The sequence below is a fragment of the Monodelphis domestica genome, chromosome 6 (genome assembly GCF_027887165.1).
Source record: "Monodelphis domestica isolate mMonDom1 chromosome 6, mMonDom1.pri, whole genome shotgun sequence".
NCBI lineage: Eukaryota > Metazoa > Chordata > Mammalia > Didelphimorphia > Didelphidae > Monodelphis > Monodelphis domestica.
Window position 1 is genome coordinate 198,751,521 of NC_077232.1, and position 20,462 is coordinate 198,771,982.

Sequence of the window (20,462 nt, forward strand, 5' to 3'; positions counted from 1 at the left end):
AACCAGCGGTCATATGATTAAGTTTGAGAAAACCTGAAAAAAGTTAAGATCTTTGGATAAAGGCATTTGTGCTCTTTTTGACTATGCCAAAGTGGTAATGAGCCAGCATAATCTTTCTGAGTGAACAGAAACGTGTTTTATCTTCATCCTTGCTTTGTTTCTCTCTCCATCTTATAGCAATCCAAAAGTCTTGTGAATTAAGCATAGAGACATACACACAAAGGGAATTCATTCTTATTTTCGTCTCCACACAGACCCCTCTTTAATCCACCCTTTAAAAAACTGCCAATACAATTTTCCTAAAACACATATATACCTACATTAGTCTTTTGATTTTAGATGCACACATTCACACACACACACACTCAGTTTGCATTCTAAACATTTTACTGTTTGGCTCTAGCCTATCTTTCCAGACATTATTGTGCAATCCCACCATTCTCAGCATCTTGGTATCTTCAATATCTAGAATGTTTCATTTTATTCAGGAGATAGTAAATAGATACTTTTTGAATTGAGTTGAACTGAATTGAATGTTGTCCAAGATCTTTTTTTTTAATTTCTCTGAACTTTATGCACATAGAGAAGCTGAAGGCAGCCAATCTTTCTTTGATAAGCAAAAATATTAAAAATAGTTCTAATAGTGATCTCCATTAAACCATTGCTGGAAATCAATGTGCAAAACTTTAGTTTCTGGACAATGAAAAGCAAAAACAAGCAAAAAAAAAGGAAAATAGAAACTGAGTACCCACCTAGAAATGTTTCTTTATTTAAGGCTAGAATAAAAATGTTGGCATCTATGAACATTTAATAAATATCTATTATGTATAAAATACTGTGCTAAGTACTGAATAGCAATGTATGATTATATCATCCAAAAGATATTAACCAATATTAGAGCTAGAATAGTTGTCTCTGGTAATCTTTTAATTATTTATTCATACTTTATCTTTACAATAAGATCATAAGCATACAGGTCACTTTCCTAAGCAGAAATAGGGTAGAAAATTTTTCTAAGTGCAAACCATATCAATTTAGTATATTTGTATGTTTTGTAAAAAGTTATTTGTAACCCTATGGACATACACACTTTAATTTTGATTTTGAGGTTCTCCAAAAATGCATGAAAAAAATCTATGAGCAGAATTTTAAGTCTGGTTCTGATTCACTAAAGGTGTTTTTGAAATAGAAGTCACAGGCATTATAACTCAGAACCTAGGAACCTTGGTTTCAAGTTTCAATTGTGAGCTACTGTGTAACCACATTATTTATATATATATATATATATAATATATAAAATAAACAAATATATATATTTATTTTTCAAGATATTTTACTCATGTTTCTTTTTACTTTCATCTCAGTTACCTCACTCACTTATAATAGATGTAATAGTGAGCCACTGTAGTCATTAAGAAAACAATCCAATATAGATATCCTGTCCTAGTACACTTCACTTCTTCAGCATTAGAATAGAGATAGTTATTTTCTGCTCTCTGTGATCTACATTCTTTTTTTTCAGTTAACTATAGTTGAATTTCATTAATCGGCATTACATTGTTAATGATATTTTCTATAACATTTTTATTCAACTAGCTTAACTCTGCCTATGAAGCAAATAATTTGACCTTATTGATCCCCTTATAACTGATCTTTCATGTCTACCTTATATTTCTTCTGATTCTTATCTATAGTTATGTTTTTTCTCTTTTGCTTTCTCATTTTTTCTATCATAGTGATCAATTAATTTTCTACAGATTACATGATTATCTCTGTTTATTACTGCCAAATCTAAATATCCAGCCTTTATTTCCTAAGCCCCAGCTATATATATATATATATATATATATATATATATATACATATATATATATATATTATTTTTAAGCATGGCCATGTTGGCATCCTATGAGTGTCCTATATTCAACTTGTTCCTCCTGAAACTTACCCTATTTCCAGACTTTTTTCCCCATTGAGGACACTCCTATCCTCCAATAAATGAGAAATAGAAATTTAATTTTTCAATCTTAACATCCATTTGATTTCCAACTCTTGCCTATTCCAGCTCCACAAAACTTTGCAAATCCATTGTCTTTACTCTACTCATGTAACTACCACTTCAGCTCTGGGTATACTCTATACAAACCTTCTAATGGATTTCACCATCTCAAATCTCCCTTCCTTCTGATCTAACCACAACATTTATGGCAAATTGATGTTCTTATGGCAAATATCTGGTTTTATAATCTCATTGCCTGGAAAACTACAGTGGCTCACTATTTCATCTATGAAAATATATAAACTTCTCAGGTGTCATTTAAAGCCCTTTATACACTGAATCCAACCTTTCATTCAAGGTTTATTATATTTCATCCTCTTTCATTCACATCTCCAGAGACTTATTTGTAGTTTATTTTCCCCATATACCATATTCCATTTCCCTTCTTATGCTTTTGCACAGACTCTCTCACATGTTTGCAATGCTCTCCTCTTCATCTTTATCTTAAAGAATCCCTACCTAGCTTCCTAAAAAGCATGACTGAGGTGCCAACTCCTTCAGAAGGTCATTCCTGATTGCCGCTATGTGTCTATAACACTCCCATTTATTTCTCCTTCACTCTGTATTTGATTAACATATAATTATTTGTGTATATATTATCTCATTGGATAGAATTTAAGAGGAAAAAACTTTCATTTTTATTTTTGAAGCACAATGACTAACAGTCTCTGGAACATAGGGGACATACAACAAATGTTTACTTAATTAAATTTAATAGAACTGTAGATGCAGAGAAAATTTGGAATATATGGAAAATAATGAGATCAAGCTACACACATATAGCTTAATAATAAATTATTTATAAATTTTAGAATGTTCAATTATGGCAAATGAGGAAGATTTCCTTGACAGAAAACTGAGAAAGTTGACAATATATAAGCTATTGGCTTGATGAATGAAATGCTAATCTTATATAATACTATAATGTTTGCAAAGTGTTTAACAAAGGATTCTAGGAAAAGAGGCCACAGTATGATGAGAATCATAACTAATGGCTATCTATAGATAATACTTCTTATTCTGGGTATTTTTTTTGGTATAATCATTGTCCAAATACCAGTGAGATTGCACATTGCTAAAGGAATTGAACCAAATTTATATTGACATTTTCACTATAACAGAAAAAAAATTAAGATTTTGCAGCTATGAAAAGTGAACACAGTAGTTGATTGGATTTTAGATCTAAAGATGAAAAGAAATCTCCTTTCTAACAATCCCATCAGGAAGGTAATTTAAGTCCAATTACTGATGGAAGAACTAAAATTATATTCCCATGCTCTGAAAGATAGAAAGTGTCAGACCCAGGACTCAAATCAATGTTCTTTTAAACTCATTGCAGTCCTCCTTTTAACTTCTCAATGGTCATGATGATTAGTGTTCATAATGTTCTTTCTACAGAATCGTCTTAGTGGATGATAAGTATTTTTTTTTAAATTTTAATATTATTTTATTTGGTTGTTTTCATACATTATTCACTGGAAACAAAGATCGTTTTCTTTTCCTCCCCTCCCCTACCCCCCCCAGCCTTTCCCTCTCCCATAGCCGACGCATGATTCCACTGGTTATCACATGTGTTCTTGACTCGAACCCATTTCCCTGTTGTTGGAGTTTGCATTATAGTGTTCATTTAGAGTCTCTCCTCAGTCTTATCTCCTCCAACCCTGTAGTCAAGCAGTTGCTTTTCAGCGGTGTTTTTACTCCCACAGTTTATCCTCTGCTTGTGGGTAGTATTTTTTTTTTTAGATCCCTGCAGATTGTTCAGGGATTGCATTGATACTAATGGAGAAGTCCATCACCTTCGATTGTACCACAATGTATCAGTCTCTGATAAGTATTTTTTTAAAGCAATGGGAGTTGAGTGACTTGCCCTGAGTCACACAGCTAGGAATTTTCTGAGACCAGAATTGAACCAGAACCTCCTATCTCTAGACCTGGCTCTCAATCTATTTCAAATATTTTTAATTTCTGTTATTTGCTAGGCAATGTGCTTGGCTCTGTAAATACAAGTATGAACATCCTTACTTGCAATGAATTTTCATTCTAATCATAGGGACAAGTACATTTAAAAAGTAAGCAATACAAATATAAAGTTAATCAATACAAAGTTTTGTAGTTTAAAATAGTTTAAAACAAGGTAGTTTAGGAACAACAGTAGCAGGAGTTGAAGTGATTTCATACAGAAGATGGTACCTGAAATGAATATTAAAAGAAGAGAGACCCAAGTAGTTGAAATGAGGAGAAAATATATTCCAGACTTGGGGGAAGGCCAATATAACGAGAGAGATGGGAGGGCAGGAGAAGGAGTATAATGTTTAAGAAACTTACAAAGAAGACTAGAAAACCATTTGGCTGAATCACAGAGTAGGAGGGAAATAAAGTTCATCAAGGAGGAAAAGGTGGGTTGCCACCATGTTTTATAGTGTTTTCAAAATAGAAGTGAGTTTATATTTTATCTTGGTATCAACAAGAAGCTATAAGAGTTGACTGAATAAAGGTGTAATATAAGTAAATATATGGTAAGACAAATTAGATTTTGAGTGATTTTTGTTAGGAACACTAATAGAGCTATTGAAATTATCTAAGTGAGAGGTAATGGGGGTGATGAATTAAGGTGTTGCCTCAAAGTAAATAGAAGGAGTTGGATGAGAGACACGTTAATTTGGGTAGGATTGTCATTTTTATTGTTAGTTCTTCCCACCCATGAACAATCAATGGTTTTCAAATTGTTTAGATCTAGTTTTAATTCTGTGGAAAGTGTTTTGTAGTTGTGTTCATATAGTTCCTGAGTTTGTCTCAGCAGATAGATTCCTAAGTATTTTATATTGTCTAAGGTGATTTTAAATGGAATTTCTCTTTCTAATTCTTGCTGCTGAGATGTGTTGGAAATGCTGATGACTTACGTGGGTTTATTTTGTATCCTGCAACTTTGCTAATGTTGTTGATTATTTTGATTAGCTTTTTGGTTGATTCTCTAGGCTTCTTTAATTAGACCATCATATCATCTGCAAAGAGCCATAGCTTGGTCTCCTCATTGCCTATCTTGATAACTTCAATTTCTTTTTCTTCCCTAATTACTACTGCTAGTGTTTCTAATACAATGTTAAATAATAGAGGTGATAATGGGCATCCTTATTTCATTATTAATCTTAATTGGAAGGCTTTTATTTTATCCCCAAGTCAGATGATGTTAGCTGATGGTTTTAGATGTATACTGTTTATTGTTTTTAGGAAACACCCTACATTCCTGTGCTTTCTAGTGTTTTCAATAGGAATGGGTGTTGTATTTTGTCAAAGGCTATTTCTGCATCTATTGATATAATCATGTGATTTTTATTGGTTTGCTTGTTAATATGGTCAATTATGTGGACAGTTTACCTAATGGTGAACCATCCTTTCATTCCTGTTAGGAATCCTACCTGGTTATAATGAATTACCCTCTAGATCTCTTGTTGAAGTTTTTTTGCTAGTATCCTACTTAAGATTTTTGCATCTATATTCATTAAGGAGATTGTTGTGTAGTTTTCTTTCTGTTTTTGACCTGCCTCATGTTGGAATCAGTACCATACTTGTGTCATAAAAGGAATTTGGTAGAACTCCTTCTTAGCTTATTCTATGTATAGTTTGTATAAAATTGGGATTAGCTGTTCTTTGAATGTTTGATAGACTTTATTTGTGAATCCATCTGGACATGAGGATTTTTTTCTTGGTGACTTCATTGATGGCTTGTTCAATTTCTTTTTCTGATATGGGATTGTTTAGGTAGTCTGTTTCTTCCTCTGTCAGTGTAATCAATTTAATATTCATCCACATCACCTAGATTGACATATTTGTTGCTATGTAATTGGGCATAATAGTTTTTAATGATTGCCTTAATTTCTTCTTCAGTAGAGGTGAGGTCTCCCTTTTCATCTTGTATACTGTCAATTTAGATTTCTTCTTTCTTTTTGTTAATTAGATTGACCAGTACATTGTCTATTTTATTTGTTTTTTCAAAGTACCAGCTTCTAGTCATATTTATTAAATCAATAGTTCTTTGACTTTCAGTTTTATTAATTTCTCCTTTGATTTTTTGATATGTAATTTATACTTTTTCTGAGAGTTTTTAATTTTTCACTTTCTAGTTTTTTAATTTGCATGCCTAATTCATTGACCTCTACTTTCTCTAATCTGTTAATATATGAACTCAAGGATATAAATTTTCTCCTGAGTACTGCTTTGGCTGCATCCCATAGATTTTGAAAGGATGTCCCATCATTGTCATTTTCTTCAATGAAATTATTAAGTATTTCTATGATTTCTTCTTTAAAGGATTTTGGAAAATCATGTTGTTTAATTTCCAATTAATTTTTTATTTACCTCTCCAGGTACCCTTACTAATTATTATTTTCATTACATTGTGATCTGAGAAGTTTTCATTTATTATTTCTGTTCTTTTGCCCTTGTTTGCCATATTTTTATGTTCTGGTAAATGGTCAATCTTTGTGAATGTACCATGTGCTGCTGAAAAGAAGGTGTATTCCTTTTTGTCCTTACTTATTTTTCTGCCTACATCTACTAACTCTAATTTTTCTAAGATTTCATTCACTTCTCTTACCTCTTTATTATTTATTTTTTGGTTTGATTCATCTAGTTCTGATGGAGGAAGGTTCAGGTCTCCCACCAGTATAGCTTTTCTATCTATTTCATCCTTGAGCTCCATTGGTTTCTCCTTTAGAAATTTGGATGCTAAGCCATTTGGCACATACATATTGAGTACTGATATTTCCTCATTGTCTATACTGCCTTTTATCAGGATGTAATTACCTTGCCTATCTCTTTTAACTAGATTTATTTTCACTTTGGCTTTGTCAGATATCAGAATTGAGACTCCTCCCTTCTTTTTTTCAGTTGATGCCCAATAGATTTGGCTCCATCCTCTTTTACCCTATGCATGTCTACCTTGTTCATGTTGTTTCTTGTAGACTGTTACAAGGGAATCACTTTAAAAGACTGATATATATATATTAATTTAAGGTCGCCAAGGAATCAGCTATGTAATTCCTAAATGAAAAACTCAAGTCAGCCGTCAGCCTTTTTTGGAGTTTAATTACAATAGGAATAAGAAAGGAATTAGAGATAGAGAGAGAGAGAGAAAGGGGAGAGAAGGGAATAGGGCTTAAATACCCCTTCTGTTTAGGCTGGGCCAAAAGGCCGAAGCCCTTAGATAGCTGGGGCAAAGAAAAAAGATCAGTCCCTATTACTCACGTGTCCAAAATGGAGAAACAGTCTCAGAGGCCCCCACCTTCAGCTTCCTTCAGAGCAAGCTTCCTCAGAGCCCAGGAACCACACCGCTCAAAAACTCAACCACCTCTCCTCGAGTCTCCAGACCCTCCTATCTTTAAGGAAACCATCCAAGTTGCCTCCCCTCAGTCCTCACATCTACCAATCACTCTTCATCAATTTCCCTGTCAATGGAGGCTCTTGCTTAACCCAGGACCGCCCAGAGGTTTCTGGCTTTTGCACATGTCTGTTGAAGGTCATATTTTCAAATGATTAAATATATACTCCTTTGCTACAGCCCTTTCTAAATCCTGTTAACTTGAGTAGGGTAGAGATTGGAATAATTAAATTTTGATCTAGGCTGCAGCCCTTACTCAATCCTATTAGGACTGAATAGGGTGGAGTATCTCCATTGTATCAATTCTAAAATCAATCAAGACTCAAAGAAATTCCTGTTCTATGCTCAAGCATAGGTCAAAGTCCTTTCCATTGTTCAGCAAAGGGTTTCTGTCCTAAAGTAATCTTAAGAAGGGAAGAGAAGGAACCTCCCATGCCAATGGGGTTCCCATTCCAATAGACTATCAGTAAGAAATTTTCCAAGTATGAAATATCCCAATGGTGAAATTACCAACATTTATAAGTCTAAGGAAATTTGAGGTTTACATATGATAGGGTTTTGGTTTCTAATCCACTCTGCAATTCACTTGTGTTTTACGGGTGAGTGTATTCCATTCACATTCAGATTAATGATGACCAGCTGTGTATTTCCCAGCATTATGATTTCTATTCCTTTTCCTGCCTTTCCTTCTTTCACTATTTCCTTCTATACCAATGTTTTGTTTTTAATCTGTCCCCTTAATTTCCACCCTTATTTTACTTTCCTTTCTTCCCCTTCTTATTCCCCTATTATTTTCTTTACAGCCTTTTTAAGTTATCCCTACACCCTCTCCTTCCCTTGTACTGCTTCCCTCCCCACCAGTCCTTTTGTTACCCTTTTACTTCACTATAGGGCTCAAATCAATTCCCTACCCCAATGTATTTGATTGTTCTTCCATCTTCACATCAATTTCAATGTATGTAAGAATTGATTATCTCCTACCTACAACTTATTTACCCTTCCAATATTGATGTTCTCCCCCATCCCACCATGTGCTTCTTTGTGAAATATAAATTTAACCCCTTCTTTCTTTTCCCATTTCTTTTAGTATGAACCTCTTTTTAAAATTCTATTTGTATATATACATACATACACATATATGTATATTTACATTTATAAATGTTTATATATGTATTTATGCATACATATATCTATATACATATTTATGTCTTGGCATTTCATCCTATGAAGTTTGCCACTGTTCCCTCTAAGTGGAATTCTTCTATTTACCCTGTTGATAATAACAATGTTTAATAGTTACCAATGAGCTCATTTCATATAGGGATACATATTGTTTTACCTTTTTGGGACTCTTTTTTTTTAAATAAACATTATTGTATTTGGTCATTTCCAAACATTATTCATTGGAAACAAAAATCATTTTCTTTTCCTCCCCCCCTCCCACCACCTCTCCCATAGCTGACACATGATTACACTGGGTATCACATGTGTTCTTGACTCCAACCCATTTCCGTGTTGTTGGTATTTGCATTAGAGTGTTCATTTAGAGTCTCTCCTCAGTCATATCCCCTCTACCCCTGTAGTCAAGCAGTTGCTTTTCCTCGGTGTTTTTACTCCCACAGTTTATCCTCTGCTTGTGGATAGTGTTTTTTAGATCTCTGCAGATTGTTCAGGGACATTGCATTGTCCCTAATGGAGAAGTCCATTACCTTCAATTGTACCACAGTGTATCAGTCTCTGTGTATAATGATTTCCTGGTTCTGCTCCTTTCCCTCTGCATCACTTCCTGGAGGTTGCTCCAGACTCTGGAAATTCCTCCACTTTATTATCTTGACAGCTTATAATATTTTTTCCTTTGTCTGATAGTTCTTGAATTTGGCTATAACATTCCTGGATGTTGTCAGTTGGGGATTAAATACAGGAGGTGATCTGAGGATTCTTTCAATCTCCACTTTTCCCTCTTCTTCTAGAATGTCCGGTCAGATTTCTTTGATAATTTCCTGTAGTATGATGTCCAGGCCTTTTATTTTGTCATGGTCTTCTGGTAGACCAATAATCCTTAAATTGTCTCTCCTGGAATGATTTTCTAAATCATCTGTTTTGTGAATGAGGTTCTTCATATTTTCCTCAATTTTTTCATTTTTAAAAATTTTGTTTTATAGTGTCCTGCTGCCTTGTGAAGTCACTTGCTTCTAATTGTTGTATTCTGTGTCTTAAAGACTAGATTTTATACCTGGCTTTTTGGTCATTCTTCTCCTTTTGGTCTGATTTTTTTTTTTCGGAGGTCATCTTTCATCTTCTCTGCATAATCTTTCATCTTCTTTGCCTCATCTTTCATCTCCTTTAACTCATTTTCAAGGTGATTAATTTTGGCTTTCAAGACACTATTTTCTGTTTCCAGATCACTTATCTTGCTTTTTATGTTCTTGTCCCAGTTGTCTTCAGCTTCTCTTAATTGTATTTTGAATTTTATTTTGAGTTTTTCCAAACTTTGTGTCAAATTTGTTGGGTTTTCTGTCTTTTTGCTTGGTGTTCCCTCATCCTTCTCTCTTCTATTTGCTCTTTGTTCCTTGCCTGTATAGAAGCTGTTGATTGTAATTTCATTTTTCTTTTTCTGTTGTTTGCTAATATTCATGCTTCTTTACTCCCTGCAATTGCCTGAACTCTTGATCCTCTCTTTTTTTTGTTGTTGGATATGTGGGCTTTTCTGTCAGTTTTCATCCTTGTAGCTTAGTCAGAAAATCTCTCAGCGCAATCCATTGGGGAGGGGTGTTGGAGCTTGAGCTTTCCTGCCCTCGTAAGGCTTTGATGAGATTAAGTACAGCTAGGTTGAGCTGAATGTGCCCTGACACCAAAACCTCTGAAGGTGTGTGTGTGGGGGGAATATGGAGTGTCTCCACTGCTGCAACTAGACTGCCTGCTCTGCACTCTGAGCTTCTTCTCCAACTGCTTCCCCAACACCCATGCTTTAGACTCAGAACCTGGCACAGCTTTGCCTTAAGGTACTCCCTCAAGACCAGCACCATTGCCCACCCAGAGGTTCCAGCTGTCCCTGGAAGCTCAGCCCTCTAGGTGGGGGAGGGGTCCTGGGACCTTCCTTCTTCCTTCTCCTTAACACTGAGTGTTCTCAAATTCAGTCTTTGGGGGGTTATCTTTTAAGTTGAGTCCAGCAGGAGGGTTCCTTAGTTCTGTCTCATTGTTAGGTTTGGTTTTCAGTCCCCTAGGAGCACTTAGTTCGTAATTGGTAAGGAAGGGTTTTCAGAATTCTGAACTATCCCTGCCTCTATGTTGCCATTTTGACTTTGACTCCTCTAGTGCATTTTTAAATAAAGGATGTAATAATATACATCCTTGCTTCACTCTTGATCTCATTGGGAAGGCATCTAACTTGCCCCCATTGCAGAAGATACTTGGTGATGGTTTGATGGTTATATCTATCTATCTATATCTATATCTATATCTATATCTATATCTATATCTATATCTATATCTATATCTATATCTATATCCATATCCATATCTATATCTATATCTATATTAATTGGAGGAATGGTCCTTCAATTCCTATACTTTCTAGAGTTTGCAATAGGACTGAGTTCTGTATTTTGTCTAAGGCTTTTTATCCATCGATTGAGATAATCATTTGATCTCTGTTATTTTTATTATTGATATGGTCAATTATGTGAATGGTTTTCCTAATATTAAACCATTCTTGTATTCCTGGTATAAATCCTACCTGGTCATGGTGAATAATCTTTGTGATCACTTGTTGGAGTCTTTATGCTTGTATTTTATTTAATATTTTTGTATCTATATTCTTTAAGGAGTTAGGTCTTTAGTTTTCTTTCTCTGCTTTTGGTGGGCCTGATTTTTGGAACAAATACCATTTATTTGTCATAAAAAAGAATTTGGTCAGACTCCTTTGTTGCTTATTTTATCAAATAGTTTTTAAAATATTGGGATTAGTTCTTCTTTAAATGTTTGATAGAATTCACTTGTGAATCAATCTGGCCCTGGTAATTGTTTTCTTAGGAAGTCCCTTGATGGCTTTTTCAAATTCTTTTATCTGAGATGGGATTGTTCAAGTATTCTATTTCCTCTTTTGTTAAACTAGGCAATCTATACTTTTTGTAAATATTCACCCATTTCACCTAAATTATCATGTTAACTGCTATATAATTGGGCAAGATAGTTCTTAATAATTACTTTTATTTCCTCTTCTTTAGAGGAGAGATAACCCTTCTCATCTTTGATACTGTTAATTTGATTCTCTTCTTTTTATTACATTAACCAATACTTTATATATTTTATTTGTTTTTTTTTTTAAGTATCATCTCCTAGTTTTATTTATTTCAATAATTCTTTTCAATTTCAATAGTTTTTATCTGGGATTTTAATTTGTCCTTGTTCTAATTTTTTTAAGTTACAATGCCAATTTATTAATCTCTACTCTCTAAAGTTTGTTGCTATAGGCACTCAGAGATATAAATTTTCTCCTGAGTACTGCTTTGGCTTTATCCCATAGCTTTTGATATGTTGTCTCCTCATTGACATTCTTTTTAATGAATTCCATAATTGTTTCTATGATTTCTTCTTTGACCCACCAGTTTTGAAGGATTAGATTATTTAGTATCCAATTACTTTAAAGTTACCTTTCTATCAACCTCTGTTCAGTATAACTTTTATTAAAACATGATCTGAAAAACTCACATTTATTATTTCTGTTTTTCTGCATTTGTTTTCAATATTTCTATGCCCTAGTTATATGTCTTTGTATATGTAGCATGTACTGCTGTGAAGAAGGTATATTCCTTTTTATCCCTGTTCAGTTTTCTCCAGATATTTATTAACTCTTATTTTTGTAGTATTTTATTCACTTCCCTTACTTCTTTCTCACTCATTTTTTCAGTTTGATTTGTCTATTTCTGAAACAGGAAAGTTCTTTCAATCCTGAACTCTTTTGTGGCAATATTTTAATTTTAATCTTGGTTGAAGTGGACTCTAATGGTGGGACAGAGTTGCTCTGGATTTCTCTGGCATCATGGCTCCACCCCAGGAAAGTTAAAGGATTTTTTCTTAAGCATTATTCTATTAAGTTTTGTAAAAATCTCAGGAAAAGAAGCTGGAAATATTGCTTTCACAAATATACTTAAGAAATATCATAAAGTTTAGTATCCTTAATCACCTGTCAAGATATCTTCTTTTGACCCAAGAATTCATTCATTCAGACAGAAAAACCTTATTTTATGTAATTTCTAAGTCATGTTCAGTCAAACCACAGAGAAAATGAATTCATTTAGAATATTTTCTGTCAATAAATTCCCTAGGCTTTTGGATGAGGGGTAGGGGACAGGGATGAGGGCATAAATGTGAATTCAATTGTTGTGCTGATGATTTATCACTTTAAAAATATATCATGTTTACATCTTTATTGAATAGAAGTAAAAGAGAAATTATAAGTGCACTGATTACCCATTTGAAAAAATGGTTAGGTTCCATTTGCCCCAGGGATACTCAGCTGTTCCAAACACATTGAATAGCTTCTGATTTGGGGTTAAAGTTGGAGTTCTGTAATTAACAGTTTCCAGTGGGGTTCTGTCTTTATACCATTAATGAGGAAAATTTTGTATCAGCAGCTCTAGGGAATGATTAGGTCTCTCCAGTCATGTAACAAACAGATCCTATTCCCATAGAAAGCTATTAGCCAACCTACATATGTATTTACTTTCTGAGAGGATGCAATGCTAGTGGAGTTTGGGGAGAGTGGGACCAAAAAAAAAAAAAGGATTGGGCATATTAACTTTGCTTATCAAGACTTCCTGTCCCTATCAGGAGTTTTTATCATCCCCCTTTGCCTACTTTTACCAACAAGGTCTATTTTGGGTGATTGTTATTCTGAAGATTCCTAAATGGATATCTGTTACAAAGGGTTTCTTCCTTTATGGGACCCTTGACATCATTATAATTGATTGTTCATAACTCCCAAGGACTTGTTTGGTTGGTTGGTGTCCTTTATTTTCAGAGTAAAGAGGATCAAAATGACATCAGTGGTGATGTCTCTTGACTCAAGCATAAATTGGATTTAAGTGAATGAGAGTTTACCAAAGTCATCAATCTTATACTCTCTTTTGGAGTCATTGAACTTTATTGGGAATACAATAGTCAGAATAAGTAGGAATGGGCTAACAAGCAGTGGGTAATTTTCACATCTTCAGTGTCTGTCTCTTCCACAGCAGGAAGTCTATACGTGCCTGGGATAGACAGCTCCAACATTTACCTATGGGTTTGAGGTCTGTCAGTTACTCTCAACCTGCTTAAAACCAACTTTTGAGATAGATTATGGGATTGTGGCCACCATACATACCAAAGGTACTTGGAACCACAGGTGAGAGCTGGTGGCAGGTGGGCTCAAAAGGAGAAAAGCAGCCATGAAAAGGTCTAATCAAGCCCTCATACTGAAGGTGTTCCATGAATGACTCAACCACATCTCATAAGGTTTGTTGGATGGCTGAATCACTATGAAACAATTAAAATTATAGCCTACAACACATGAAATTATAATGATGATAATGAAGGTTGGAAAGTAGGAAATAATGACAAGGAGATTATATTGCTGATAGATAGTTTGGTATAGTGGGAAGACTGGTCTCAGGATCCCTGAGTTATACATTCAGTCTTGTCACTATGAAATCACCCTAAAAGAAGGGAATTGTAAAATATATTAGAAAACAAAATTCTGCAATATGTTGTTTATAAGAAAAAAACATCAGAAATATAAAGTTTTAAATGGTATTGAGGGGCTGAAGTAAAAATTATATTTCAGTTGAATTGTTTTAAAATGTAGAGATAGTAATCATAATTTCAGGTAGGACTAAAGGATATGTAGATGTAATTAAAAAAGATTACCAGGGAAACTGTATTACATAAAAGGCATCAAGGAAAACAAATCAATATCAATATATACTATATAAAACTAATTTAATAATAGGGAGAAATATCTATGTTTATATGTATATTATATATATATAATATTAAAAACCTCAAAATAGAAATTCTGAAAGCCAAAAAATAATTTATAAAAATAAGTTTTAATTCAAGTGTTTTAAATAAAAACTATTAACTAACAGCTAATAACATATTAAAACATTATCTATTTTATCCATATTGGATTTATAATAAGAATATAAAATGTTGGTTCAATATAAAAAGTTAAACTATACAGATAATAAAGGTAGTAATTTTAATAATAAAACCAAGATAATTATATCAATAGATACCAGATTTTTAATAAAAATCCAAAACTCATTTCTTTTCCAAAACAGTAGAAAATATAGAAATAAATGGATTATTGTAAAATATTTCTATTTTAAACTAAAAGCAAGTATCATTTATATGTAATGTAGAAAAGTTTAAAAAAACATTCTCATGAAGTCAGGGGTTAAGCAAAGATGCCCATTGTCACCACTACTATTTAATATATTGCTAAAATATTTGTTCTGGCAAAAGCACAAGAAAAGAAAATTGATATAATAAGCACAAGCAAAGATGACCCAAAATTATTATTGTTATTTTTTGAAGATAATATTATTTATTTGAAAAAACTCATGAAAGTAACTTAAATTTTTATTATTTAAATTTGTAGGATATTAAATAAATCCACATAAATAAATGATTGTCCCTTTTCAGTATCTTACCAATAAAATCTAGCTAGAAGACATAAAAAGTTAAACTTTCTTAAATATAAGACAAAATAAAGAATTATTATTATTTAAGATTCTATCTACTAAGATATACCCAGTAACTTTCTCTCTCTTTATATATATATATATATATATATATATATATATATATATTCAACTAAAAGATATTTTGCACAAAAAGAGGCTTAATTGGTTAAAGAAATACTATTTATGGGACAATTAAAACTAAATAATATGAACTACAATTACTTTCTTAGTGATCAAAGGCTATGAACAAATAGTACTCAGAAGAATTGAGCACATTTAATGACATATATTTATACATATAATGCATATATATGCTGAAAATCTTTGCCAAATAGATAAGTAGTGTGCAAAGGATAGGAATAAAGAATTTTCAAAAGTATCATAAACTACTAGAAAATGTATGAAAGAATTCTCTTATTCCTAAGTAATAAGAGAAATACAAATCAAAACAACTGTGAAGTATCTCTTCACATTCTGAAAATTAGTAATAGAGACAAAAATTGGTCAGTTAAAAAGGTTTTGATGCAGTGACAGAAAGAGACAGACAAATCAGGGTCTTGGAAATAACTATATTTTATTGTTTGTATTCTATTTTTTCAAGTTCCAAAAGTTTTGTTTGAACGATTTCAGTTAGTGAGTATAATTGTTCAGTCCCATGCCACTTTTGTCTACTCCAACAAATCAACAATTTAACTGTAGATAAGCTCTGCAATGAATGTCTATTAGTATCTAGTAATTTTCTATTTGTTAAGCTACTGTTATTGTCACAGTGGTTGCTATAGTTTCTGTTACTGTTGTTATGACTAATTATTATTATTACTAGTAAGTCTTTATAGGTTTGGGCTTCTTATTTCATCACTGTAAGCACCTCCCAGTGAGAAAATCCTAATGTAGATTTGAAATGTGTCTGTAACAAAGGAGTCTTGGAGAGTAGTATAGAAAGGTTAAGCTATTGGCCCATCCTCAGACAACTCAGTTGTTTCAGAAGCCAGAGATGAATCTAGGTCTCTATGCTTCCAAGGTTGTCCATTTATCCACTGTACCATGCTACTATATTTTATTAAGAGGGAATTAATTTAATTTTTTGTAAAATTATTAGTGCTCACCACATCTAGCAAACTGTTTTGCAAAGAAAATATTTAGTTCTTTAGAGGACATGTGTTTGAGCATTTAGGATCAAGAGTCATCGCATAAAATTCTTCATGTTTGTTTTCACCTTACTGCCTGGGTTAGTTTGGTTTAAAGCAATGTTGTCAGTTTCCAATAGAATGAGCTCAATATTGATTTAGAAAACCACATATCAACATTACCTCTATTAAAGCATATTTTATCTATTTTGTAAACAATTCTGAATTAAATTTTAATTTTGTTCGGCTTGCTTTGCAGGCAGGAGGTGTTTATTCTGAACTGTCTGATTTAAATGTCCATTTGGATTTTTCATAAAAGCCTGATTTGATTATTCTTCCTTTAAAAATAACATATAAACATATAATATTAAATAACATATAATATGAATAAAATAATTCATGGTTACTTAATTATTATATTTATCATGAGTACTACATTGTGTCCCATTGGAATGATATTTCTTCTCATCTTTAGACTTAAGATACACTTAATTTCACTAAGTTCTGTCTTTCTGAGCATAACCTATGATTTAAAAAAATCCAATAATAACTTCTTTATCATTTAAAAATGTATTCTAAGTAATTTTTCATTCATTGGCAGTGAAAAATTGCACAATGTTTTTTTTTTGTATCAAGAAGCTTTTCTCTGAAACACAGCCCATCTTTTAAATTGCAAACATAAACCACCATGAAAACAAGCCCACATCTTTTTTGTTCTTTAATTATAGTTAAAAGAAATTAATCTGACCTCATAAAAGTAAAGGTCAATAGAAGAAGCCTGCTAAGAGTCTGTGAGTTCAGAAACAGAAGCCTAGGCTAGATTTTGCATACCATCCAGCATGCATGCCCTGAGGAGGAAAAAAAAAAGATGATCATTAGGGCTTAACCCAGCAATGGATAATAAAATTATATAATAATGTTGGTCCAACAAATGATATATAAAAATACTAAATCTGATCCTATACTCCAAGAAGAATTAGTTAGTTCAAAGGAGAGAATTTCCCTGAGATGTTGGGAGGCAAATGTTTGTATTTTGCTTATTGCTATTTTCTTTCAAAATAAGTATCTCCTTATAATAATCAATTAATATCAAAAAGTTAAAATAGAACTAAAATGCTGGTAACTCACTATGGTCTAATATTGGCATATTACTCCATCAAAAATTTGCTTAAGGCAATTACTACCATGGATGTCAGAAGAAGCAATGCAACCCTAAATGTCTCCCTGAAGAACTCTGGTATCAATTGTGAGACATGGGTAATGTAGACATCAAAGAAGACACTGTTCTTCTTTGTTCTATGAACAAAGCAGAGTTATCGAAGTTCAAAAGAAACACGAGATATACGATGTTAAATATTTCTCCATCCCAAATATATAGCCCATATTATGGGCTATTTGTGTCTGACCTGTGGGAGTGATTTCCAAGCTCTTAAAGGTCTGATCAGCAAATGTTTGGCTCACGGTACATTGAACCTGACATAATAATGTGATTTTGATCCTTTTTGAGTATAAAAGACAATCCCTATTTTCCACATTAGAGGGAAAAACAATCACTTGGGGCCTTCAGTGTATGGCAGTAGAAATCAGCTATCTCAAATGTCTTGGGGAATCCTTAGAACCCTCAGCAGAAGATGTAGTTAGCTTTATTCTCAGAGTGAACCTAGAGAGAACCTACAACAGTACATAATTGACCCTGACATTTTTCATAAGCCTAGCCTGTTCCAACCTACCCATCTTCCCACTTTGAAATTCCTTTAAGATTCCACTGAAGTGCCAACTTATATCAGAGACAATTATTAATTTCCTCATTTGTTAGTGCTCCCTCTGTTAAATATTTTGATTTTTATCTTGAATATATGCTATATTTATTTATCTTTGTACATATTATTCCTCCATAGGAAAAAAATATATATATAAGAAACCTCCTTGAAGGCAGGGAATAGTTTGTTTTTATCTTTTTAATTCTAGCACATTACCTAGTATCTGACTGCCATTCAAAATTCAACAAATTGTCAGTAAATTCTTATTGACATTTCAAGGAGACTAAAAATCATACAAAATAGGCTCCCACAATGTTTATTGAATGTTGTGTTTTCATAAAAAAGATTTGACCCAGAAAAATGTGGTCTTAACATTATTTCTCAATAAAAAAAATCAGACAAAATTAATGAATAAATGCAAGCAAAGAAAATTAATAAATGACTTTTAATTGTTAAAAAATCAAGATATGAAACTGGGAGACTCATCAGTTTCATTGCCATTTTCATAGAACCTGTTTTGCATAAGTGCAAAAATGGGAGGGGTTCCTAGATCCTCTAAATAGTCCCTTTTGTATATGAAAACAGACAAACTAGATCAATAACTGAAGCAACAACAGGACCCCTTCAATGACAAACATTTTTGCTCAAAAGAAACAGTTTTAACAATTCAGAAGGAACAAAGTAAAAGGTTGATAATTATTGAATAATATGTTGAGTCCCAAATCATATAGGAACAACAAAGCAGGTTGTATTGTACTTATTGATACTGAGCTTCTCCTTGGCAAAAAAATAAAAGTGCATTGTCTAAATATATCATTTTGAGATAATATGGTTAAAAATCTTGAACTACCTACCAATATATCAAAACAATTCAAGCTGCATATGACCAAGAAAGTCAAAGAAAACTCTAACTAGGCTGTAGTACATTTTTCACTTTGTAAGAAGTGGGGAAAGGAATATCATTCTGTAAATAAGAGTGGAAAAGAAGGTAGGTCAGATTTGTAATAAGAATGATAAATAACAGACAGCCACTCTTAATGTGATCCTGGCATATAGATATAGATATAGACATAGACATAGACATAGACATAGATATAGATATAGATATAGATATAGATATAGATATAGATACAGATACAGATATAGATAAATTAAAGATCTAGAAGAAAGTCTTCAGCAGCATGGGAATATTTTCAAAGGGATCTGAACAAAAATTACAATGTGAGAAGTTAACAAACATGTTCACTTCCACACTTTGGAAAAGATCATCATATCAGTGAGATCCCTTATCCATTGCAATATTGCTATATTGTAGCTCCCCTTTGCTGTATCAGAAACAAATTATCTTACAATTAGAAAACAATGCCTGTCACTTAGTGTTGAAATGATTTGCAAGGGGATCCAATAGAACATAAACCCCTTGAATTTAGCAATTATTTGATTTTTATCTTTTCCCCTATTTCCTAGAACAGTGCGAATGAATTATAGCTGTCTAATAAATGTTGACTGACCTGACTGTCAATAATAGAGACATAGACACAAGCTTTATGTATGTGGTGGTAGTGAGGGAGGGAATAAGGTGAACAGCAGAGATGGGAAAGAACTACATTATTTAGGGCTTAGGAGAAATAGTATTTGCATTTATTGTATGCCAAATGCTAGCTACAGTAGACAATGAAAAAATAAACACCTTTTAGGTTTTTGACTTAGAAAATATAAATCTTCAAAATTATAACCTTAATTCCCAGATAGCACTCTGGGGCATTTTGATCTACAAACTGTTTTCTTGTCCTCAGTCCTGAATTCTTTGGCTTTGTTACTTAAAAGCATCCATTCTAAAGTGATGGTCTGATCATCTCATACTGTAAAAAAAAAATGAGCACTGATCTTTCAGTCTCTGACATCCTCTTTCCACATGAAAATAAATATGGACAATCAGAATTCAATATTTGTATGCATATGTATTCATATATATATATATATATATATACAATGTAGGTAGACATATGTATTGCACTGTGTTTACATTCTATATGCATATTCAAATGTATATTGATAGATAGGGTAGACTGATGAATGGACAGACATTGATATATATATATATATATATAGAGAGAGAGAGAGAGAGAGAGAAAGATAGATAGATAGATAGATAGATAGATAGATAGATAGATAGATAGACAAACAGACAGACAGGTATGTGATAGGTAGGTAGATAGACTGAATTTGGCTAGAGATCTCATTAAATTAAAAAAAAGACTGACAGAAGTTATTGAGTTTATCTAAAATATTAAAGTGGAAATAGAAGAAAATAGGAATGTTTGAAAGTTCAAAGTGTAAATAATAATTTTATTTGGGAGGAGGTAGTTCATTTAATATTTCAAGCACAGTAAAATACATTATGTACTCAAA